Source organism: Meleagris gallopavo, chromosome 5 (genome assembly GCF_905368555.1).
Source record: "Meleagris gallopavo chromosome 5, MGAL_WU_HG_1.1, whole genome shotgun sequence".
Taxonomy (NCBI): domain Eukaryota; kingdom Metazoa; phylum Chordata; class Aves; order Galliformes; family Phasianidae; genus Meleagris; species Meleagris gallopavo.
The window spans coordinates 2,091,073-2,117,278 of record NC_139408.1 but is presented as its reverse complement, the minus strand read 5'-3'; the positions used below and the strand labels follow the sequence as shown (position 1 = coordinate 2,117,278).

At 35.5% G+C, this 26,206-nt stretch overlaps 2 long non-coding RNA genes across 3 annotated transcripts in view; one reads left to right on the top strand and one right to left on the bottom strand.

Moving 5' to 3' along the window:
• Nucleotides 1–14,980, top strand: part of LOC146544206 (uncharacterized) — a 107,709-nt gene extending 92,729 nt beyond the window's left edge. The window contains exons 3-9 of the long non-coding RNA XR_014883332.1: nucleotides 2,104–2,234; nucleotides 5,727–5,856; nucleotides 7,090–7,929; nucleotides 10,373–10,465; nucleotides 11,361–11,479; nucleotides 12,646–12,710; nucleotides 13,833–14,980. This is a non-coding gene — a long non-coding RNA (uncharacterized LOC146544206). The remainder of the gene's footprint in view (nucleotides 1–2,103; nucleotides 2,235–5,726; nucleotides 5,857–7,089; nucleotides 7,930–10,372; nucleotides 10,466–11,360; nucleotides 11,480–12,645; nucleotides 12,711–13,832) is intronic.
• LOC109367618 (uncharacterized) overlaps nucleotides 12,001–26,206 on the bottom strand; it is a 220,139-nt gene continuing 205,933 nt past the window's right edge. For both annotated transcript variants that reach the window (XR_014883334.1, XR_014883333.1), the window contains 4 exons: nucleotides 20,130–20,175; nucleotides 16,975–17,101; nucleotides 14,438–14,593; nucleotides 12,001–13,086 (listed from right to left, as the gene is read on the bottom strand). This is a non-coding gene — a long non-coding RNA (uncharacterized LOC109367618). The remainder of the gene's footprint in view (nucleotides 13,087–14,437; nucleotides 14,594–16,974; nucleotides 17,102–20,129; nucleotides 20,176–26,206) is intronic.

Here is a 26,206-nt window from a genome sequence, read left to right as displayed (position 1 = left end):
GCATCCCGTGGTGCCACTGATTTAGCAGAGTAATATAGCAAGGCACTGAAATCACAGTACACATGCAAACCACACTTAAAAGAGTACAAAATCTGCATTATTCAGTTGAACCACAGTATGATTCTTTTTAGTTTTTTTTTATATTATGCTTACTGTCAAGGTGCAGGTCATCCCCAGTTGCCATAAGGAATACACAGTTTGAAACCAGCTCAAGATAATACAATCAATACAAAAGGGCTTGTGAAAGTGCAGCTGAAGGTATATTTTTAGTGCTCAAGTATGTCTAGGTGTACTGAAGGTGGTATCTACAGTCAACAAAATCTTAAAGAAGTTGAGAAACCTTTTACTTTTTTTACCAATTACCTGTAAGTCAAACATCTTTTTGAAGCTACTACAAATATCATCAAATAAAGTCTATCGTGGGCAGTAATTTAACAAGTCGGGAAGAGATTCTTTATCTTCATCGTTCTTCAGGTCTTTATTTTTTGAACTCTTATAAGTAATCATATTGTTTTTTAATAATAAGAAAAAATTATGTGTTTGAGATGAGGGAGCTTCCTTTCTGCATTTTAATATAAACATTTTAGTCCAAAGATGTAGTTGATGTTGTGAGTTGATATTATCCTTGTGATACTGTGAATCAGTTTTGAATTATAATGATACTGCGAGTCAGTTGTGAATTGATATTATCCTTGCTCCGGCCCCACAAAGTCTTGACAAAAATGCATTTGCTTGAACAGCTAACTGTTTTTCTTCATGCACTGAAGTGAAGAAAGTCAAAACACCATACTATAGAGATGAGAAACTGAAGAGTATTGGCCACTTTATGAGGCAGCAGAATGTTACAGTGTTCTTGTCTATTATAGTGACTACATAACCCTTCTATATACTTTGAGGAGGATACTGAAATCAGAATTTGAAATTTTCAAATTTGATTTGAAATCAATTATGATGATAATAAAAGATATTTCTTTTAATTTAAATCATAAGTTTGAGTCTAAATCATATAATATCTTAAGAAGGGCAAAACTCATTTTACTGCCATTTGTAATTTGCACACGAAAAGGAATCTCACCCATCAAGAATTTTGAGTTATACTGGATGATCATTACAGCATTACAAATGTGAGTGAGCGTAATGTTTAAAGGCAGAAATAAAATCTTTAGAGTGAGGACTTGTTTCATCATTTTGATGTATGTGCAGATGAAAAATGGCAAAGTAGAAGGGAGAGAATTAAAAAAAGATGCTAGAATGTAGAATTATGAAACTGAGTAACTTTGTATTTGCAAACTGGTTTTTCCTGCGTATTTATCTTAAAAAAATTGAGTATTTGAGGATGGAAGCAAACAAAAAAACCTATTATTTCACACCTCATAATATATGAAAATCTATCTTAGCATCGCAGACAAAAACCTGGAAAAGAAATCTGCCAGAATTCCAGTTAAAAGCATTCTCAGTGGTGGCCCTGATCATCACAGCACTTCAAGAATAGAGCATAACCAGCTTTGCTAAAATAGATGGAGCGTTCTGAACTAGATAGAAGAATTTGTCCAAGGTTTGTTGGACGTGGGGAGTCTGTGAAAAAGGCACAAACTGAACTGAGAGCCAAATCAGAGTTAACCATTATACTGTTATTCTGTGAGAACACTCATAGGACTTCCCTAAGGAGGATATTACTATAAGATAAAAACTGAACTCAAAATATAAGGCCTGAGTTTCTTAAAAAGTATGACTTAAACTGTGCTAGATGAAAGATACGTGGTATTGAAGAAGGAATTTAATTCACTGAACTTAAATGCAATTATATACCTTCTTAATCTTGTCTAATTCTGTTGTCACAGAAAAAAAAAAAAATCACATAATTTCTTTTCAGGGTCAGATTTTCAGTATTATTTTACCATTGTTGGATTGAAAAGCTATTATGTGAAAACAGACGTGTTCAAAGTTTATGGAAACCGCTTTAATTTTACTAAGCATAATAAATATAGCCATTCTTTTTGTCACACAATTAAATAAATATCAGAACTGGTAACTCCTGCTGGATGTTATTAAACACTGTACCTCGTTTGATGCTAATCATGGTATTTTTTATTATTTCATTAGGTTAACAACCATTCCCTTGGAAGATGCTGCACAGTAATCACTTTGTGTTGCGCCAGCTCAGTTGGATTGTCCTGCTCAACTCTTCAGGAATTTTTGGAGGGATTTTTTTGGTGTCTGAAACTCATCTAAAGGTAAGTAAGCTTTTTATCTAATAAAATAATAGCAATTAAAATTCATTCATTTTACACATATTTACCAAAATTTCTTTTAGAGGACAGATATGACTGATAAATTTTATATATGGTGTATGTAGATTCAGACTGAATATATACTTGCTCGACTGACTGGTTTAACTTGTAGGCAACTAAGCAGGACTAATGACTTAGATGTCTCCTCCTTTATCTTTTTAGCTACATCTCCTTTTTAAATTATATACTTCTAAACTTCCAACATGTTATGGAATTACATACAAAATAACCTGTAAAGGGGAAAAAAAAAGTGTTGCCTATTCTATCAAAATTAGTAGGGGAAAAAAAAATAAAAAGAAAGAATAGAGGCATTAAAGTATGAGTTTTACTTAATTGAACTGTTCAAGGGTATTCCATAGAACCTTAAAAATAATTGTTATATGCCATCAACAACTTTTACAATTTTATTCGTTACAGATCTCTCTGCAAAGGAACACCTTAAAATGGATAGGAACAAAATAGCCTGTTCTTCAAAAAATGTTTTGAGTGAGATTATGAGATTTTTAAATATATATAAATATATATATAAAACATTCCTTGTAAACATTAGAGGACCCAGCCATTGCCACACTTGGCATTGTTATTCTGCATCTGGACCAGGTTTGCCTTCTCACCATGAGAAGGAAATTCACATCTGTTTAAATTTTTGCAGTAATTTATAATCCCAACCACTAAAATTAGAAACAGATTTTGGTTAAATTAAAAGGTGATGTAAAAAAAAAGAATCCTTCATAATATGTTTTCCATAAGATGGGGGAGGTGTAAGAGGATAAAAAGATTATAAATCATAAGCCAGAGAATCCAGAAACCCAAATAATAAAATAAGCACAGAGATAAGAGAGGATCTTTAACACAATTTCATCCTTGTATGTTAAGATCTGAAAGAAGTTTCATGGCCACAGTTTTTACTTCTCTGTCATTTATGCCTGTATTGGATAATCTGAGAAAATGCATTGTGATTTTCTAGTCTGGTCTCCATTTTGGATGCATTTGATTTTAGATCTTATTCTACTGTTTGGTAGTTGTTTTTCCTTTCAATGAGAGATTAAAGAATCACAGACCATACATTTACACCTAGTATGTAGAATCATGATATCAGTAGATGAGCAAGTTACCAGCATGTAAGAACACCCAAAAAGACAATCAGAAGTGAGAAAGTTCTTTGAGATAAGTAACTGGACTGACTAGATCTGGAAAAAGGATGACCAGATAGAGGAGTGGATAGTGAAGTGGACTGAGAACTGGCTGAAGTCCCTTCCAATGCCTACAATTCTGTGATTCAGATCAGTCATGGTAGAAATGGGGCTGTTTTGACACAAGTTATAAATACCTAATTAGCTGCTTTGTTTGCTTTTTTTTTTTAATTGCATTAATTTAATAAAATAATACCTTAATAGGTATATATGAGTTTGCATCACTTAGAAAAGGCTGTATTATATACAACTTATGTAGATAAGGAGGATGATCCATTTCCTTACAATAATTCATTCCAAAAGGGCAGGCTGGATAGAGAGCAATCTATATAGCACGTCATTCACTTTAAGGCTATACTCTGAAAGTAATGCCTCCTATTTACTTCAATAGGAACTACAACAGTTGCAAAGAACACAACTATTTGATGGAGCAAATTCTCAGCTGCTCTTTTTCAACATAGTCACTGCCACAAGATATGCATTTTATTTTATTTTATTTTATTTTATTTTATTTTATTTTATTTATTTGGCCAGTGATGATCAAGAGCCTGCATGCCACGCTTGTAAAAATCTGCACAGGTGGAGGTGACCCAGTGTCACAGTGGCCACTGCTGAAATGCACCATTCGCTACCTCACTGCGCTCACATCCACTGCTTGGTATCTACAAATGCTCAGCATGGAGGAATTCATTTACACACATTTGTTTCATACACCATTTTGTCAGAGTGCCCCTCTGCTGCCATTTGTCTCACAACAACAAAATTTAATAGTGGGAAAATTCATCCTCTACCCCCAACATGCCGTGGGCCAGCATAATAAGATAGGAGGCGTTACTTTCAAAGCAGCTCTCATAGAATAATAACATCTGTTATTTTATTACTGGGAAGGTGCTAGATGCAACCAGCATATTGTTGGGAGATGATAGCATCACACAAACAACTAACAGATCATTTGATAGCTCTTCTGTTCTCCATTGGGTCCTTTCCATTAGAGCTTGAAAGTCATAATCTGTGAAGTTCCCTCAGAACTGCAAGAATAACTTTGTGGAACCCTCAAGGTAGCAACTAACTGTTTCATCTTTCCCTTCTTTCAAGGTCTTATACTCAGATGATTGAACTCAAGAGTTCAAATTTTGGAGTACAAGAGGAATAGTAACATAAAACTAAAGAGAGGAAAAAAGATTAGATACCACTGGAGAAGTATAAGTTTAGGGAATCCTGTATTTTTTTAAATTAGAATGATATGAGTCTTGAGGAAAAAGTCATAGTTCTTTTTGACCTCACAGAAATTAGAATCAAATAATTTATTGGTGCTCCAGAACTTTTAAAGCTACTTTTTTTTTTTTTTTTAATAATATGTTATGAATATTCCACATGGAAGCTGCATTTAATAGAAACAGAGATTGAGTCCCAATTACACCTGTTGCAAATAAATATCACAAATTAAAATAATTTATTTTGGATATATAATCTAGATATTGGATTTCTATTCTGCATTACTTTAATTGCCATTTATAAAACAGAGGCTGAAGACTGCGTTTACTTTTTCGTACTAATTTTAAATAGTATTATTAATTAAAGCGAGCATTTCTGATATATTTCCAAGTGTGATAAAAAAAAAAAAAAAGCTGTTTGAAGTAAATGTTGAAATAATCAGAATTGTATTGTATTAACAAAGCTCTTTGATCCATTAATCAAATTGGGTATTGAAACAAAGTTTACATACAGTACTAGTATGTTTGAAATTCAACAGCATTGATTTAAATTTTCAGGAACCAAAGGAAAACATTGGTTTCTTTAAGCAAGTCGTAGAGACAAAGAGCATATTCTGTTTCAGAAATTTTCTAAATGTATTTATTTTAATCTATAGCAGAAATCTAGAACTGTCAAATTTCTTTGTGATAGATTTTCAATATCAAATTTTGGAACAAAATTAATTTTTTTACTGAAATTAAAAACCTCTTTTTAAAATCATTTCCTTATTAGATTCCTGACTTTTTCACCTGGTCCAAAAAACTAAATATTTAAGTGTAGATAAATTTAAAGGTAAGTGTGTACAACTTGCATTTGCCAGAGACTGAGAGTGTAGTCTAACCATTTATTTAAAATAGTGTAATAGCTATTGATCAGGACAGTGAGCATCCTAGATATTTATTCTAAATTTCATATTTTCTCCAACAAGTCTACAAAATGCCTTTACAAAGACAGGAACAAACAGCAGAATGTGTTTATTTCCTTTCAGATTTGCTTCAAACCACAACACAGTGGGGATCTCATGAACTTCAAGCCCAGTGATTATAAATGCTCCCAGGAGTCGATGTTGCTAACCAGTGGCTTTAGGCCTGGCCATTTCTCACTTGTGCCACAGAAAGGTAAGTGCCTTGTGTTTAATTTTGCTATAAGTATGAAAGTATTGTTTTCGAGCCAAAGCATGTGGTGGGAGGAAGAGGAGGAGGAGCTACTTTTCAAGCTAATTAGAGGCACAGCTCCTCTATTTTATGAGCAGCAGTAGAGGGGAGAAGAGCAAAAATGATTTTTCTCTGATGACTGAAGAAATATTTATGATATGCTGTTCTCAGAGACAAAGAGATTACATTATGCCTCTGAGTTTCTCGAGTCTAATTATTTTTTATTTTTCCTGATTCTGTACAGATTTGATGCCGTGAAAGCTTAACTCATATTTCAAATTCTGTATTAATACAGTCATGTTGTGTCAGGCAGCCGAGGGTCTTCATGCCACAAGAATCAGTTTCTAATCATCTCTTATTTAAGATTCTTGATTATCTACAGTAGACTCTTGGAAACAATACAAAAACATACAACTGAACCTTAGGATCGGGGCTCAAGCCTTTATTTCAGGGAATTTGGTTGTGCTACAGTGATACCATACTCTAACATGTTTTCTATTACATTGCACCGTGCTTAGCCTTTTAGCCTATAGATTTTGATGTGATCTTAAGGAATGCATTTACGATATTTTTAGACATGTGGAGAGGTAACTTGTTTAATAATTAGATACTCAGAAAACGAATTTGCCTAAAGGATTTTCATTACATTTACTGCGCGGTAATTTTGTAGAAAGTATGAAATTGAAGTGTCCTTTACCTCGAATTCCTTAATTATCCCTACGCTATGTTAAATATGCCCTTGTTATAAATTAATCTAAAAGTAGTTCTAAGTTTTCAGCATATCTACATTAGTATCTTGATAAACAAATATCACCTGCAGGAAACGCTGAGTGTTTTTTAACTCTGCATATCATTGTTCGTTGTGGTACTAATTGTGAAAGAATGTCAGCGTTTGAAAGGCACCTGCAACCCCTGGTCTACTGCTTGATTTGCTAATACAGCATCATGAAACAGTAGCACATGGTGAAAATTACTATGTTCTTGTAGTAAATAGTCAAGTACATTTTTAAGACGTGGGGAAGGTTGCAATATGATTGACTACTATGAACAGTTTTGATTATGTTAGCATTAATTTCGAGCATAAAATTCAGTCCCTCTTCCTCAAGCTCTTTTCTCAATATTACTATCTCCTCTTTTCCATAAGAACTTTGGCAATAAAATGAATGTTTTCAGCACATGAGCATAATTCAATTACAGGAATTTCCTGAGCTCTGCCTGTACCTCTGGGGAACGGCTGCGAGTTGGGGTTGTGACAGGAGTCAGCAGAGCTCTCCATGAGCAATGAGTGAGCAGAAAATTCAGCTCCTTGGAAAGACAGTAAGACAGTTTCCTGCAGTGTCTCTTCAGTACGCACCTTCTTCTGATTTCCAGCTTGAATGAATGCAGACACAGTTCTCCAGTGAAGCAGGCAGAACACAGTAAGGGCAAACAGTTCTGAGACAGGAAGGGAAGAATGTGGGGCAAAGTTGCTGTATAATGCAGCCTGGAACATCAGGTAAGGGGGGGAGAAAAAAAAAAGAAAACCAACCAGGGTAAAACTGGAAAATTAAAAAAGTGTTTAAATTTGGAGAAATGCCCAACTCCAAGGTTATATTAGAACAGGATTAATACGTGCAACAAAGGATAAATTACAGATCATAGTAATTTTTAAAGCTTAATAGTAATTTTTAAAGCTTAATTTTGAGAATATCTAAAACCCACATATTGCACTTCTTTGATAATTCTTTTTTTTTTCCTCCTGAATTTACTGCACTGAACATATGACTGAAATACGTATGTGCTAGTATTCTGCTTCTCTCCAAACAGTAATTTAAGGGGAATCTCATTAAAAAGACTCTGAACAGACAAACAAAGTGGTAATGTATTCTTCATGAGGCAAGGTGACTTCTTGCTGTGCAAATGTGCAAAGACAAGTAAAACTGCAGTTCTTCCACTCACTGAAGATAATTGCAAGTGTTTGTCAATGCATCACTGTCCTATTTACTGGTGAGACTGACCTAGTGAGCTGCATGGAAAGACACCTCTGCCAATAAAAAGGTCAGTAATTGTATTATTTCACTGTTTGAACTGCTACGGTTTCATTGTGATAAGCTTCCATGATCATCTTTGAATTGCAGCTTTTGCTTCCTCAATACTTCGGATGGCTGCCATTTTGAATGGAGGTGATCACTAGCAGCAAGGAGGGTGGAATGTCTGGAGCTTTACCATGTTGAGAATAGTTTCTTGTAGTTTGAAAGATGTTTGTTACATGCTTCTTTTCAAAACAAACAAGCAAAAAAAAAAAACTTCATTCTCAACTTCAGGATGCTTTGAGAATACAGGATCATTTGCCTGGCAGGTTTTATTGTTTTGATCCTTGTTTTGGGGAAAAGTGCGGAAAAGACAGAAAAAGAACAAGAAAGGTTCTCTTACAGCATAACATGACTGTATTCTTAGAAAAACAAACCCAAAATGAAAGTTGAAAGCATATCTGAAATGTAGCTTCCGACATACAGAAATATCGCCCAAAAATGACAGGGAAAAAAGTTCCCTCAGTATCAGAATATATTGCAATTTTTATCCAAACACATCTGCATCTTTTTAGTTTTACTTAACATAAAGCATATTGGATAACTTTGATGATGTCATTCAGGCTAAATTACATACTTCAGATCATTCTGGAATAAGGTGATGACAAATAAGGAATGACTTTTGTGTATTCCTACAAGATGCTGAATATGTCCATTTTTTTAATTTAGTTTTATCTACTTATGTTATACATACCATGGTTATTACTGTCTGGGGTTTGGGTTTTGCTTTCTTGTTAGATTTTAGTCATGGTAACAGGTAGGTGCTTTAATTTTAACATAGACCTACTGCAAATTTATTTATTGGGGATGTGCAGTGTATTTCACACTATGAAAGTACATTCTATTTGTTCCTTGTTGTCATCTTAATCTACACTATTTGTGGGATTAGTACTCATACCTTATTTTTGCTTAGCTCTGACGTACAAAGCTAACTCATTTGAATTAAGGCAATGGAACAAGTTCGGAGTTGTGTAAAATCTTATTTGGAGCACACGTGTAATATAGGCAGCAAATGTCAAGGAAGGGTGCCCCTGGATCCAGGGGCATTTGAAAAAATATTGTTAATAAATATCTCATAAAAAAAGACAGGTCAGAGAGAATCTTTAAAAATATTTTCCTTTTATTTCTTATTTGTTACGAAACTATCTCCATAAAATAATGGTCAAGATTAAATTGGACTCCAAGAGTCCAATTTAATGCATTAAGACTATTTTGTGAATTATTGGCACTTAGTTATTTCCAGTTGGGACTTCTTGTGGATATATGTATGCTTTTCAAAGGTCTAAGGCCTTTGGTAGCTAAGTAATAGCTAAGTAATAACAAGTACCAATCTCAGTGAGCATATTCTGTGACAAAGATGAGGAAACTGTTTTAAAAGAATTTAATTTCAATGAATAGACCTAACAGTTCTGAAGAAAACCGCAGTGCCATCTTTTGTTGGAACAGACCAACTACAGCTTTCAAATATCAATATTTAGATCCATTCTGATTTGCACTTAGTATTTTATATCAGAAGGTTGTTTACCAATAACAAGGCAGCATCTGTCTTAGCAAGGGAGTAAACACAAGAGCGGCTACTCACTTTATTTGGTGAATATTGCTGAGGGAGAAAAGATTTCAAATATGAACACGGTTACCAATAGCAGCCAGGACCTATTTAGCACTTACATTCTGTTAGACTGCTATACTTTTATAAACGAAAGTACTTCAGAAAAAGTCCTTAAGAATAAACACCTTTTTTTAATCGTAAAGACAGTGCATTCACGTTTGATTAATTAACTGTAGCTGATATTTTAAAAGGGAATTAAAAAAAAAAAGTACCTATAGTGCTGCTGAACCACGGTTTATTTTCTGAGAAGAGAGATCAAACATCAGATGGTCAGAAAGTCTTTGTTTTCTGTTTTGTGGCTTAGAAAGGAAAGGGTGACATGAAAAACAGCAGGTAATGGACATGAAAATGCAGAAACTTCTATGTCTCGAATCTTCCTCGCTGCATATTATGGCAGTTTAAGGAGGAATGGTGCTTCACGATCAAAGGAGTTTGTATGAAGTATCCCAGTGAACTTTCATAGCGCCTTTCAAAACTGGGAGTACTGCAGTTTTAATTAAGTTGTTATCAGTTTTTCATTTTTCCAAGTATGGGCAGTCTGCTCACTTATACCCCTTACTTTGTATTTTTGCTGTTTTGACACTTTTATGACTGGCCGAATCAGAACTCCTAAATCTGCATATATGACTGTCAGTCCCTTGTTGAAGATCTATGATAGATTAGCTACAGACCCTGTAGTTTGATGCCAGTACCTCAAAAGGAGTTTAAAAAAAAAACAAAAGAGTTACAGAGTTAAAGAATCTAATAAACAAGCTTTTGTAATACTGCTTTCGTTCTCCCTTTCTTCCTTCCCAATATACAGTAGATTCCCATTTGGAAGTTCAAGATGGTGGAAGATGCTTATGGCAGAGGGAAAAGAGTAAAGACGGCAGATTACACACGAATCCTCAGCAATGTGAGTACTGTATTTGAGTCATTCTTGGACCTTGCTATCCCCTCTTACAAAAACATCTGATGTGGGATATAAGAAAGCTATGTAGGCCTGCCACCACTCATCCTGCACTGCAGCAGAGTGTAAAAACTGAATTTTTCTCTACAGCTGTGGCAGTAAGAGCTCCTGTGCAGAGGGAACCTACTTTGAATGCTGGGCATAGCTGGAAGGGCAACCATTATATTCTTGCTCTGTCCAACCCCCGAAATCCTAGTGCCTTTTTTTTCCAGGGAATATCCAAACGTAGACTATAAATGACACTTTGCTTTACAACCAAAATTTCCTAAACCACTCTTGACACTTTAATACAGAATGCATTTTCATTTGCCTTTTCTAAATTTAGATTCGGGCTTCCAGCACTCGATGAGACATTGGAGAATCTGATTTATTTTGTTCTTCAGTTTCCAAATGGTTCATTTCCTTTAAAAAAAGGACTGTATTTGTATTTTACGTGTATGGGAAATGAATTGGCTTGTATAAGGCAAATAACAAACACTATTAGGTCTTTAGTCTTTTTAGCTGTCAAGAACACAAGTTTAGTAATATTACAGTAGCTTGTTTTAGGGGCCTTGGAAAGTGCCTTGAAAGTGTCAAACAGCTCATCCTATTAAAAAAAAAATAATAATTGGGAACGAAGTCTATTCAGATTTCAGAAAGACACAGCCACCTTCTAGTTACAAGGACCTGAGCTGTGACTTTCACAAGTCTGAAGCTAAATAGATGAGTTTAGAGTACGGTCTAGCTGTGCTAACCCCTGCTTCCTCCACTGCGTTATCAATAATGGCTTTGGCAAGTTTCTGAATATTTTATATATTTTATAATATTAAGCATTATTATTTGATCTCACTTGTATGTTCAGATCTGTGGGGCCTGACCCAGGTGGGCTCGAACTTAGAGACTTGCAACCTCCTGTTATTTATCTATGGAAAAGCCTCCAGACCTCTGCCTTTCCACGAAGACTATCCTAAAGTCTGTGAGGTATAAAATAAGAAATCTCATAATCCTCAGTTATACCATTCTTGTTTCTTTCCAAATCCAAAATAAAACCTAGAGAATAAAAAGGTCTCACTATATGATCTATTTTGACAAAAGAATTATAATGAAAATATATTATTTATACATATATATATATATATAAAAGAATATATTATGTAACTAATATACGAATATAAATACATTAATATCTACAATTAAGAAGCTGATCGTGCAATTTGTATTCTGTTTTTCTAACAGGATTGCGTGATAATGCCTATATCACAGTTCCAAAAAACAAACTGCAAAAGTCTCAATTAGTTTTACAAATAAAAACTATTTGCTCAGACAGCAAAATGTTAATGAGCACACCTCAATTAGCCTCTATTTATTTTGTTGATACAAATTGTTAACAAGGATTCCCATGAAAATTATTGAGCAGTTTTGTCCTCCGTTCGTAGCTTCCACGCATACACGAGCCCAGAGTTTTGAAAGATAGGTTTTATTTTGAATTTCTTCTTACTTGCTTTTGTTTATGTAACCTCTTAGAGACTTCACAGCAACAATGCTTTTATGAGCATTAGCACATCGTTACACATTAACAGCATGTACAATTATCCACGTTATTTAATTATTATAGATACAGTTGGATACATTTACTGGAGTTACGGTTTAAAATGTTCATTCTTTCTAGTGAATTTTTGCATAGAATTTTGGAGAGGGATTTGTTTTACGACCTGATGCTTAGTGACATTTGAGTAACTGACACAGGAAAAGCAAAGCGTTTCCATAGCAGTAAGGGTACAGTCAGTTGTCAAACGACACGGAAAAGTAGCTTAGTGCACCAAATTCAGTCTCAGCTGCCTTTACAGATCAACGTGTAAAAGTGTAAGAGTTCTCAGGAAGTTGTACATGATAAATAGTGAGGAAGGAAGCACTTGGGGCTACTCAAAGGTAATGCATAAATTTAGGGCTAAAGTGAAGACAGTGACACTCTCTTCCTGGGTAAGAATGGCCCAGGATTCTACTGAGTGAGAACTGGGAGACGCTGCCCTGGTTGTATTGCTAGCTCAGATTTTCACGCAACAAAGCTTACGTTAAGTTTCAAGACCTAGCTCTTGCATTTTAAAGTAAATTTATGTGAGTTTTTTTGTTTCTTTGTTTTTTTAAAGAATGATTTTGGAAATCTGAATGTGATAAGCTGCTTCTAGGCAATGCAAAAAGTCCATCGTAACAGGTATGTAAGCAATACAAATCAATCAATACTCACAATGCATTTCATTCAAAGAAAGGGGTTTTCAAGCTTATCCCATATACACTACAGAACGGCAGATCTACCTGCTGCAATAAAGAAATAGCTAGGCATATCCTAGAGCGCTCTAGTTCACTCGTGATCCTACAGTTCCCTTACTAAGTTCTGCTTCCCAAATAATTAGGTGATATCTACTTACATGCAGTAGACTAACCTCTGTCTCACGCATTCACGCCTCATTTCCTCATTTAATTCTCTTTTCAGCCTTGTTATTTATTTTCTTTAATATTACATTTCCATTTCCAGCTCTATAGCCAGATGAGTCACCCTCATCCACATCCACAACAGCACTCTCCAAGGCCTGTGAAACAATAAGATAATTTATAAAAACTTTTCCACTGAAGTTATATGCAGTCAGTGAGGCTAACCTTTATTTTAGCGGCACTTGAATTTGGACAAAGTTCCATTCAGAAAAGATTACTCAGAATAAAATAGAAAAGAACGTCAAGAATTTTATATCACTTTCAGAAAAAAAGAAAAAGAAAACCTACATGCCACAACCACAGCATACCAAGACAGTGGTGTAAGACTCAGTGGTTCACGTCACAATTTCTTTTTTTTTTTTTTTTTGCTCAGAAACATAGAAAATAAAAGTAGACTGAAATTTCAGTGCATTTTTCTTCTTTGCTATAGAAAAGCAAAGATCAAGTTCTCAGAAGTTCCCATATTAAATATAGAAAAACCGATTTATTTTCCTCACAGCAGAAGACTAATTTCTCATTTCAAAAGATTGTTTCCTCTGTGTTGTATATTGGTCCCTGTTTAGCCATAATTATCCACCTACAGTCATTACATTTCGTAATTAGAATTTGGGATAAGAAAGTAATTGTTATTTCCTGAAGGTGACGTTGACAGAGAGGCGATATAGCGCCTATGAGATAAAACAGAGGTAGTCCCTTCTATATGAGACTACCATCCCATGTTTAGATGTTGTACTAAGGGACGTGGTTTAGCGGGGAAATATGGTTGGTAGGTGGGTGGTTGGACTGAACGTTCTCGGAGGTCTTTTCCAACCGTGGTGATTCTGTGGTTCTTTGATTCTAACAGATGCAGAGATCGTGCAAAAAATAAGGACGTCCAGAACCAAAACGTAAGAATCTACGTAGGATGCTCCAAAAGTAATGCCTTCTATTTATTTCCATGGAAACCATGCACAACAAAGAGCATAATAACACTATTTGATCGAGCAGTTTTTCAGCTGCCATCTCACGACAACAAAAATTAACGGAATATTGGTGGGAAGGTTCAATGTCTACTGCCATACCACCACTACCCATCTTTGAAGTCACGGGACAACATAACAAAATAGGAGGCAGTACTTTTGAAGCACCTCGTATTTACCTAAAACATAGAGGTAAAAAATCTCAAAGTCTTCCTGTGAAGGAAACTGTTCTTTTTTCAGCGACATCAACAGAAATTTGACCACTGAAAGTACAGTACTTTTTTCCCCCTCCATCACTGTAACCACAAGTCTCAGTTTAGTGACTAGGACAGGAGTATCGAGAATGAGGAGATGGAAAAAATTGCTGTATTTTTTTCCCTAGAATAAATTATTCAATTGTCTGCCCTGGAATTATATCAGTACAGAAAAAAGTACGTATTGCTTAAACGTACTTGTTCTGTAAGACTTAAAGTAATTTCAGGAAGCCTACCTCCTTTAGTAGTCCATAAAAATGACCTCCTCGAGACATTCAGTTAGATCTTCACAGAAGCAGAAGTCAGAATACCACACCGCTGTAATTATTTCTCCAGGTCTCTAAAGCATGTACAGTTGTTGATGCAGGGCATTACCACTGTAACATAGCTTGCTAGGAAGAGAAAAAATAAATAACAATAGAAGGCGCACAGTACACAAAGTCTAATCTTCTCTACTTTGCGAATACACCTAATTTGGTTTAAGAATGACAAATGCAACTTGAGACAAATTCTGCTAAAATGAAGAAAACATGATACGACAGAGAAGTTGGAAATCCAAGTAAGAATCTAGACTCTCAAATTCTGTCCAATGCGTAGAACATACGCAAAAGGGACTACTTTGCCAGAGCAAAAACTCAAACAGCACAAAAAAAAAAAATAGAAGTGCAATTCCGTATTAAACCTGAGAATGCGGTATTCCCATTCGAAGAAAATTCTTTTCAAAACCAACTATTATTTAGTACTGTCAAATGCTCCAATTAAGTTTTGACTGTAACACGCCACACGTCGTATACGTATACACACACGTCGTATACGTATACACACACGTCGTATACGTATACACACACGTCGTATACGTATACACACACGTCGTATACGTATACACACACGTCGTATACGTATACACACACGTCGTATACGTATACACACACGTCGTATACGTATACACACACGTCGTATACGTATACACACACGTCGTATACGTATACACACACGTCGTATACGTATACACACACGTCGTATACGTATACACACACGTCGTATACGTATACACACACGTCGTATACGTATACACACACGTCGTATACGTATACACACACGTCGTATACGTATACACACACGTCGTATACGTATACACACACGTCGTATACGTATACACACACGTCGTATACGTATACACACACGTCGTATACGTATACACACACGTCGTATACGTATACACACACGTCGTATACGTATACACACACGTCGTATACGTATACACACACGTCGTATACGTATACACACACGTCGTATACGTATACACACACGTCGTATACGTATACACACACGTCGTATACGTATACACACACGTCGTATACGTATACACACACGTCGTATACGTATACACACACGTCGTATACGTATACACACACGTCGTATACGTATACACACACGTCGTATACGTATACACACACGTCGTATACGTATACACACACGTCGTATACGTATACACACACGTCGTATACGTATACACACACGTCGTATACGTATACACACACGTCGTATACGTATACACACACGTCGTATACGTATACACACACGTCACGTTTTTTGTCAGTCAGTACTTTTGACATTATTTTGCAAAGTTTTAAGTGTCGCTTACTATTTCCATGAATACTGCCTTTTCGAGGCTGTATATCACGTGTCTGAAGTGATATCAAATCTAGTTTTCATTGTATCTGAATGCATAGCGATATTTTCAAAGAAATTGCTATATTGTTTCTTGCTATCTTAGAAAAGAAACAGAATTAGCCTGAGAAATGAAACACATGCAATTGATGGTGACTTTCTGAATGATGTAATTATGGGCCCAGACAAACTTTCCGGACACTTTTTGATTCTGAAAAATTTCTTATTAATTGTTAGGTATTAATTTCAGTCTCAAGCCTCTTTTTTGGACTAATGCTAACAGAATATCGTTTGATTTTGAGCAGTCTGATAACCTCTGCTCAGCTTTAAAATGGTTGCTCAGCTCTTAAGCTTATTCTAGAAGCCCACTACTAGAACTGTGCCTATTTATAAAAATAATTAAACATTAACTTACATTTCCTTTAATTTTTTTTTGTTTGGTACTTTTTTGTTTTTAGTATTAGATTTGGAGTAGGAATTAATGGCTTGTTTTTTAGGGAAAAAAAAGCTTTGACTGAACCTTCAACAAGGGTGGAATTCGACTCTTCTAGAGCTGACATGGATGGAGCTCAAATATTAGTAGCTTGGGATATTTCTTAATTATTCTTCCTCTTAAGTTATTACATATTTGAAACTCTGGCAGTGATCAGAAATAAGAGGAAATACATCTGGAAAAAAAAAAAAAAAAGATGATTTCCCAGTATTTTAGAATTAGAATTGGGAATTTTTGAAGCATTAGGAAGTGGAAAGCTCTTCTATTTCACTCATTGATAATACTTTGTATAAACTTACTTGCTATTCTTAGCATGGTGTAACTCCTTAGTTCCTAATTAATTGAACTCAACTTTTTCTCTTCGGAGCACCATGCTTGAGTGCTATTTTCAAAGGAAAGGTTATACCATTCATTTGGAATAACTGCTTTTCAAACGTTGTTCTCCATTGAGTAGAAAGCCCTCTTTGTGAAACTATCCTTGTAGAAGTCAATATGACTGTGATAGTAATTAAACTATCAGAAGCAGGAGAGAACGGATGATGGCACCAAAAAAATTTAATAAATCTGCACACAATACAAGTAATTCTTTCTGCAAATTTAGTTACTTACCCTTCCTGGTGAAGCATGATTCCTATGGATGTTTTCATTGTTAATATTTATTTCCGTTCAGGTTTCATTCATGTAAGTTGTCTTGGGGGTAGACACTGTCTCAGATTTGTGATGCCTTTGCTCATTTCTGTCAACGTTAATTGAAGAGGAGAGAAACGTCATATATTAATCTTTTCAAAATTATCATGTTTCAAAAGAGTGTGATCTTGTGTGACAAGATTAATGTTTCACAGAAATCCCTCTAAAATTCTTGGTATTAACAACATTCATAAAATGAGTGAATATACCAAACGGATCTCTTTTTTTTTTTTAGAAGAGCTGGATATAAAAGAGAGGGATTAACACAGTTGTTTATAGTCAGAGTTTCTAAAATCACTTGTCCTGTACGTCCTTATGCTGTACATACTATTACAAAGTCTGTGTTTAATCAATAATACATGAAGGGTTGTTAGGAACTTGTGCCGTAGGGGAAGACTATTCTGAGTCATGAACAGTGCTAAACTGCAGACTCATTAATCTGATTAAAAGCACGGCTCATTATAATCTAGCTGGATATGCAAGTTTTAAATAATACACAGTTTGCCTGAGATCTCATCCGCTGAAGTAATTATGTATTTATTTTTATGATATTTTTCATCAAACTGCAGTAATTCTATATGATTTCCATCATGGAATTTGCCACTGGACATACAAGAGCACGCAGTACGTGTTTTACGTGGGTTTTTAGCTTATGGGTATGGTTTGGAATTAAAGTCACTCTAAAAATGAATATATGGTACAGCTTCAATGCTTGGTCCTGCTCTACACTTATTTTTAAAAATTATTACCTCAAAATACTGCTAGTATACAAACTTATTACAGTTTAACCAGTGCTTTGAAAGAACCAACTTCTTATTGTTCAAGTTAGTTCAAATAAGATAAAGTTAATAGAAAACATCTGCTGACTTCAAGTTCTCCTTATCCTAGTAGACAGAAACATTAAGGTCAAAGTGACAAGATTATTCTTTCCATGAGTTGCTGCTCAGCTTTACATACCAAAGGCAATCAGTAGTAAATAAAGCGTAACTCTGAATCACCTCAATAAATACCAGTAAATATCAAATAAACAAAAACAAAACAAAACAAAAAAAAGCAATAGCTAAAGGAAAAACACTCAAACTGCAAATCCATCTTAGTTAAAAGTTGTCATTGGTCTCACCCTGAGATGAACTATCAGCACAATTTTTAGTAAGAACATACAATGGTACAAGTCATAGTGTATCTACTGTCTCTAGTTAATGCAGAAAGTTGATGTGTGTCATAAAAGATGCAGGAAACCTACAGTGTGACTATGTGGAGAGAACAGTAATGAAAGTTTTCCTTCAAGTCCTAAGATTTTTCATTTGCAGAGCCCTTTGTGACAGGCTATATTTGGTGTGACGTGTCTAGATACCTTGTATTTGTCTGGATCTCTCATAATGTACCCTGATTCTGCAACAAACTGCTTCAGAGCTTAATTATAGTTCACTGGAGACGTAACATTTACAGATAAGGCACTGTGAATGAACACTTCTCAGAGTCTAGGTAGGCTTCTCACTTAAAGACAAACATAGCATTTTAAAGGCAGTCAATGCTTTTCCAAAGCTTGCCACATTTTCCAGGTACTGCAAAAATGTATCCCGAAGGTCAGATACAAAACAGTAATTTTCTGGAGATTTTCACTATGTGTTACTTTCAACCAAATTCTGAATATTTACACAGGCAACATTCTACTAGTGTTAAATAAGAATATGTAAAGATAGTAACAAAAAACCAACATACAAGATAGTACTACTGAGCTCAAATAGAGAGTAATCATCATGGATATTTTTTTTATTGTTTTATTTTTTAAATCCTGAACATCAAATTTACTTCAATGGACTCATCTAAAACATGCCAGGTAGGACTTAGTTAGCTAATGGAAACTTACTTCACTGGGAAGTGCTTATTATACTATTAAACTAAGACAACACCAGAAATGCTTACCCAGAGCTTTCTTGTGAAAGATGATAAACTTTTTAAAAACATGGGCCATATTTTCACAGTCTAGGTACTCAGGTTTCAAGAAAAAAGATAAATCACTCGCAAGAGAGAGTTTATGCATAGTTCTGGGACTGCTGCATTTCAGGTCATCTCAGCACGCACACATCTTTTACCAGATCAGTACCCAGCTTACACAGAGAACAAGAGAATCTTATTCAAGATTGTCACACAAAATATTAAGGGAAAACATATTGCTCAAGTATATCTAAACAAGTGCATTCATTTAGTAATAGGAACATCTAACTTGAGCTGAAAATCATTTTCAATTTAAGGCCAAACACCACTAACTAGTATAATTCAATAGACTGCTATAAACCCCTCTATCCTATCCCACAACATGCTGTTGAACCTTCATCCAAATTATCACTTTTCTTTGATATTGTTGCTGCCCTTTCACCTACAGTTTATCTGTATTTTTAAGAAGATACAGCCTTGTCTTTAAATGATAATGAGCTAAACAGATAAGGTTTGAAAGATTTATACTTTCACGAATCTTTGAGCTAAGCAGCATATGCAAAGTCCTACATAAGACTGACCAAGCACTTAGGCTTTGAAAATCCTGGTATTTTAGAAGTGGTCTATTAGTGGTTTCAATATACAGCTATTAAATATTTTGACAATCAGTTTTTCCTAAAGGAAGAAAACAACACCAAAAATCAAAAACCCACTCACAAAATATATATGTATGCTTTAATTCTTTTCTTGTCCTTTAATACTACACGTATTAGAGAGACATTATCATGTGTACTAAAGAAAATATTCTCCATTATTTAGTGGTTTAATCAATCCGGTCCGGTCTAAAAAACAACAAATTATAAATCTGTGAAAGGTGGAATGGTTTCATTGGTAGGCTCCGTAATTGTATCATCTGTGATATTTAAAAATTTCAGTTGCTCAACATCTGATGTTTTAGATTTCAATCTTTATCCCCAAATAGATTTTAATCATTTTTACCCTCTTACTGAACTCAGCTTCATATCACTAATGCATGATTTAGCTATTCCACCACTTGAGCATTCATAGGAAATAACTGATGTCCTTAGATAGCTGGTTCTGACCAATTTCACCAACAATACAACTTGTACTAGTCTTACCTTATAGCACTATGTGAGGTTTCCAACTCCAAGTACGACAGTCACTCTATAAAAAGCAAAACCAAAGTGAATGAGGAACTTAGGACTACTTTACAGGGCATCTAATAGCATAATACTCCTTTAATTCTCTGACTGCAGAACGTAATTGTGAATTTTACACATCAGTCAAATAGACATGGGACTTACACTCCCCCTCCACCCCCGCCCAAAAAAAACAACAACAACAAAACATCATTTCACTGTTCTGGAGCAAGTAACAGGAAAACAAGCAGTTTACTGCCTGCTAAAAGCTAATACTTAAAAAAATAAAATCAAGACAACACGGAAGATCTGTAGCCAGAACTTAGTACAGTGCCTTAGTATAAGACCATAGCTAATCATTTTTGATTGAATCTGTGGCTGTCTTGACTGTTTCTCAATAAAAGTTTGGATGCTGACTTAAGTTAACATAAAAAAAAAATAATATAGAAGATAAATGACAATAAAAAATGTGAAATGTTTGAGCTAAAATATTTTCTAAGCTGGAGTTGACTATACTAACTTGGATAGAAAGACTTAGGGAAAAACTAACTGGGATAAAAGAGTCATGGCTTGGTATTTTTATTTTTATTTTAAAGAAAGAGGTTTTTTGAATCGGGCCAACCATTGCACACAATTGGGTTGTGCAGTATAGCTTAGCCCAGCTACTTCCATCAAAAATGCAGTACAGAATATGACTTAGAACAGATGCAGAATTACTTTGAAGAGATAAATTGCCTATAGCTGGCACAAGCATATATTTTCACTGGAGTATTATCTTGACAGATAACGGTAGAATTTGCCTTATGGTGTCTGATCATAATTCTACCAATTATCATGACTTCTATAGAATAAATTTGTGAACATTCAGAACTACAAGACCTAGAATTTTTTTCCCTGAAGAAATAGGAAAGAAAATAATCTTCTTATGCTAGTAGAAGCAGCAAACAAAGTGTTGGGAACATTTTACATAGAGAATGAAATAAACTAAGAATAAACTAAGATCAAAGACGGATAAATACTACATCTATATGTTATCTGTACAGTATTCTTCCTTCCAGAGTAACTCTGATCTTTTCAGCATTACCAGACTTGACTTCGGATCAAAGAAGGACCTTATAGCCAAAGACCAGAGAACTCCACTTTCTGGGTACATGCAGAGCCTCTATTTAAAGTTTCATGTGAAAAGTTTCTATAGAAACATGAAAGGCTTCAACAAACAATGCCAAAAAGCTGAACCCAGAGGCCCATGCAAGAAAACCATTTATCCATCCTAACTGCTCCTAAATTATCTCATGAGATCTCTATCATGCTTCAGCATACTGCCTTAATATGTTATACCTTACGCTGGCATATTTTATATTTGAAAACAAACAAACAAAAGAAACAATGATAAAAGAAAAAAAGAAAAAAACAACCAACCAACAATAAAGACAACTACAGACATACTGACAACTGTTAAAAACATGGATGTGAAGGGACCTGCGGCTTAAACTGAGGGAAAAGAGGGAAATGCACAGAAAGTGGAAGCAGGGTTGTGCAGCCTGGGAAGAATACAGGGCTGTTGTCTGTGTGTGTAGAGATAGGATTAGGAAAGCCAAGGCACAAATAGAGCTGAACTTGGCGAGGGATGTGAAAGATAACAAGAAGGGGTTCTACAGGCAAGAGGAGACGGATGAGGGACAGTGTTCCCCCTCTGATGGAAGGTAATGGGGAGCTGGCTTCCTCAGACATAGAAAATCTGAGGTGCTCAAAGAGTGCTTTGCCTCAGTCTTCACAGGTGGCCAGGCTTCCCATGTCTGCCAGGACCATGAGTCTCTAGATGAAGGTGGGGGGAGAAGTTTCTGTCCCACTGTAACAGACGAACAAGTCCGAGTCCTCCCTGTAAGGAAAGGATTGCTTAAGCTTAGAGAAGAGAAGGCTCCAAGGAAACCTCATTGTGGCCTTCCAGTACTTGAAGGGAGCGTATAAACAGGAGAGGGAACGGCTGTTTGTGAGGATGGATAGCGATAGGATGAGGGGGAATGGTCTTAAACTGAGACAGGGGAGGTTTAGGTTAGATGTCATGGGGAACTTTTTCACATAGTGGGTGATGAAGCACTGGAACAGGTTGCCCAAGGAGGTTGTGGATGCCCCATCCCTGGAGGCATTCAAGGCCAGGCTGGATGTGGCTCTGGGCAGCCTGGGCTGCTGGTTGGTGGCACGTAGCAGAGGGTTGAAATTGGATGATCACTGTGGTCCTTTTCAACCCAGGCCATTCTATGATTCCATGATTTAACACAGGTCCTTAACTGATCCCAAAGCTAGTAAATTGAAAATTAATTCTGATCTCCTTGGCATATACTATCTCCTAAGTGATGTATATGAGGATTTTTTTAAAAAAGCTGTTTGTCCTATATATAGTTATGTTTCAAATTGTTACTCACTAAAAGAGCAAGTATTTTTGGTTCCTTCTGAAAGTCATATTTCCATAGTGATGCCAAGCTGACAAAAATATGCAGTACTTCATGATAACTGAAAATTAACTCAATAGCACAGATACTGCTCCCGGTTACCACTTACTTAAAACTCAGCCCAGAAATTATTTTACTTGTGCAAAAGTCGTTTTTTCCTGAAATTTAAAAAATATATATACATTCAATATATCTCCAGTTTTCATAATTGTAATTGCAAGACTTTGCAGAATATTTTGAGGCCTTAAAAAAAAAGAGGAAAAAAAAAAAAGTCTGTCTTGCCCATAACCTTAAAGCTTCAATAGCTCATTTCCCAGGAAATCAACTCATATAAATGGAAATTCATTTTGCTGGACCACTTGCCCCACACACAATTTGTGGTATCTGTTTTTCTGCAGGCTGCATCTACTCTGCTATATAAAGGAGAACCAGGAAGTAAATTCAAGCATTCGCTCTTCCTAACTTTCATTTTGAAGGAGATACCCCCAAGCAATGCAGATATGAGGCAGTCTGCTTGATGGCAATACAGATGTACTCGTAGATGGAATAATTCTATCTTCATCACACAGCAGGTTAGGGATGCAGTGTCTACTAATTTCTTTTCAAAGCTTCAGAGATATTCGGTATCCAGAAATTATCAGAGATGTCTGACTTCCCATCCTAAGGCTACCTCACTGTGAAAGTTAAAATCCTCTTTTTTTTTTTTCCCTGAAACACAGCTTCTAACTGACCTATGCAGTCTACATAACTGTAATCTACATATTGCAGCTACACATTACATACTACAATGTTTAATCTACACATTGTCAGCCTAACAATGATTGAAAAACAGGAGGCGGTTATGCTTTTAAAAACTTACAGGAACATCCATCGCATTCTACCTGTCAAAAATGAACATCTAAAAGGGTCACCATTCCAGAGGCAGTATTTCTCTGTATTTGTTTCCCCAAATGATTGTACTCTGCTGACTGTTACAGCTTTGCACCAACTCTCTTAGAGCTACACCAAGGATGAAAACAGTTACGCTGAGCGGAGGTTATATATCAGAAGAAAGGTAGAAGGCAACTCACCTCTGTCATTTACTCTGTGTTGAGCTTTTAATGTGCCAGGAAGGCCAGGTTGCTTCTCTGTCATACCTGTGTAATGCAAAGCCTTTTCCCTGCACAGAATCTTTTTGTTTTCTTGACAATAGTTTTAAAAAAACAGATTCTTTCATTTTACTCCTTCAGATATTTCATTAGGGCTCTCTTTCTGTTAAAATAACCTTTCAACTGGAATTTCATTATGCAAATTTAGTAATATTTCCTTTTTGTTACATCGGGGCCCTAACAGAACTTTGAAGCAAAGCAGCATGCCAATCCTTAACAAATAAAAGGCTCTCAAAAAGAATCAAGGAGCATTGATTTCTCTCTCAGTTTGCAGAGCTACAAGAATAGGACATACCACAGCTCCAATTCCAAAGACAATTATTCATACCATCTATGAACAATCCTCACAAATGTTATGGAGTTTGGGGTATGTTTGTCTTTATAAAGAATTCATGACATACCTCCTTTCAATCATCTCACATCCACCCACACTGACATTTCACAAACCAAACTTATCCATAATACCTCTCAGCACAAGGCTTTTTCTACACATTTGTTCAGGTCAGCACACAAACTCTCCAGTCTTAAAAATATATAAAATAATGAAATAAAATTCCACAAACACCCACAGCACTGTACAAAAGACTATTCAAGGTTAGGATCGAGGAGAAAGGCCTTTATCCTCTTTAGTTCTCTCGGGTGCGTGTGTAATACCTTCTTTGTGTGTTGTCTTTGCTATCAGAACATTGCAGTTCTTGCAACTCCTTTGTCCTTAAATAGTTCAAGGAGAAACAAAATGACAAATGTTGAACAGTTTTGTCTTCTCCCCATTGTAAAAACAAGATCTTTTTTCAACAAAACGTTATAGAAAACTAAACACAGTCTTCTACTTCTGGAGAAAACCCTCAACGTATCTTATTTATGCCAATAATTTATATCATGATTTACTCTTCTGTATTTATTCAAAATATTTAAGTTTATTGTTGTTGGGTTTTTTTACAGGCATTTTTTTCCTTAACGATCTACTAATCTTAATCAGTTACTGCATTCCCTAGAGTTGGCTGGATGTTTTGAAGAAATCAAAACAGTTGAACTATTTCTTCTAATTGTGAAGCAGCAGGTGTGCTTTTTACTGTAATGGACCTCAATGTCTTACATTGCTAAAACTGCAGAAATCTTTCTATGGCACTGTATGTCTCAGCTGAAGACTGGTAGGAGATTGATATTTATGGGAAAGAATGCTGCAAAAAGTGAGGATCCATGACTGCATTTCAGAAAAAAGTCCTCAGCTCAGTTTCTGAGTTTTATTAATATACCTCCTCAGTGCTGTGCAGACTCATTCATGAGAATAGATCTCAAAAACCTATGGAAAAGGATGCTCAGGATAGTTTTCAGAGGCTTTTCATTTATTTTTAATCTTTGTTCCTAAGTATGGAACCGATGCCAATAAAATGATCAGGAGAACTTTATTTTATTTTAAGAAAAAGTAGTCACTTTTATGCCTGTATTGCTCTCAGGTATGGCTCAAATGTTTCATCTCAAACTTCCTAAAAATGTCAGCTTCAGGCAATTCATCTCAAGTTAAAAATATCAGCCTAAGGACTGAACTAAAATAAAGCAACTGGAAACGTCAGTAAAGCTGAACTACGGATGACACTGTCAGTTCCCCATGCCAGACAGGGTATGAAATATATGTGTGGTAAATGGTGGGATCTGTGATCTGGATATACTTCTTAGTGATACCCACCACTTCATAAATGTCAGATACGTGATACGAATTCCTATTCACGTTATCATTTCCACACAGAATCCTGAATAATCACTATAATCAGTTCTTAGCAACTGTGGCCATGGTAAGGGATATGCATCTACTTCCGTGACTTTCTCATCAGAATAAACTTTGGAGACAAGAAAACAAGACTGAAGAAACAGAGAGAATCTTCAGAAAGATTCTACGATTTGTTAATGGTTTGTGACATATTCTAGTAAAACCCCTGACTACATGTTTAATTAAAAACTACCAAATCTGCTGAAGGAAGTAAAGCTGTTTACATGCACAACTGTTTTGAACATGTATGGTATTGTTCTCACAACAATATGAATTAATGGAATACAGTAGAAAATAATGAAGAATAATTTTTAAATTGCACAGGATAACTCCCTGCCCCCACAGAAACAAGCAACACCAAGAAAACCACAGCAGCACACACATAAAACATAAGAGTAAGTAAATTGACCCTATTTAGTTATCAGAGAGTTTCGGTTAGAGAATATAGTTAGATTTTTAAAAGCATTAGTATATACTTTGGAAAAAGGCACTTCTAATGCATTCAGAGGAGATACTGCTCACATTTCTTTGCTAAATATCAGCACAAATAGTACTGACTGCAGAACGACTGCTGCTGCTGAAAAAAGATCTCTAGAAGGGGTCATTCAGGGAACAGGCACCAAATTTCATTTAAGGACAAAAATATAGCTGCAACACAGGAGACACAGAAGCAAACTACTACAATGAATG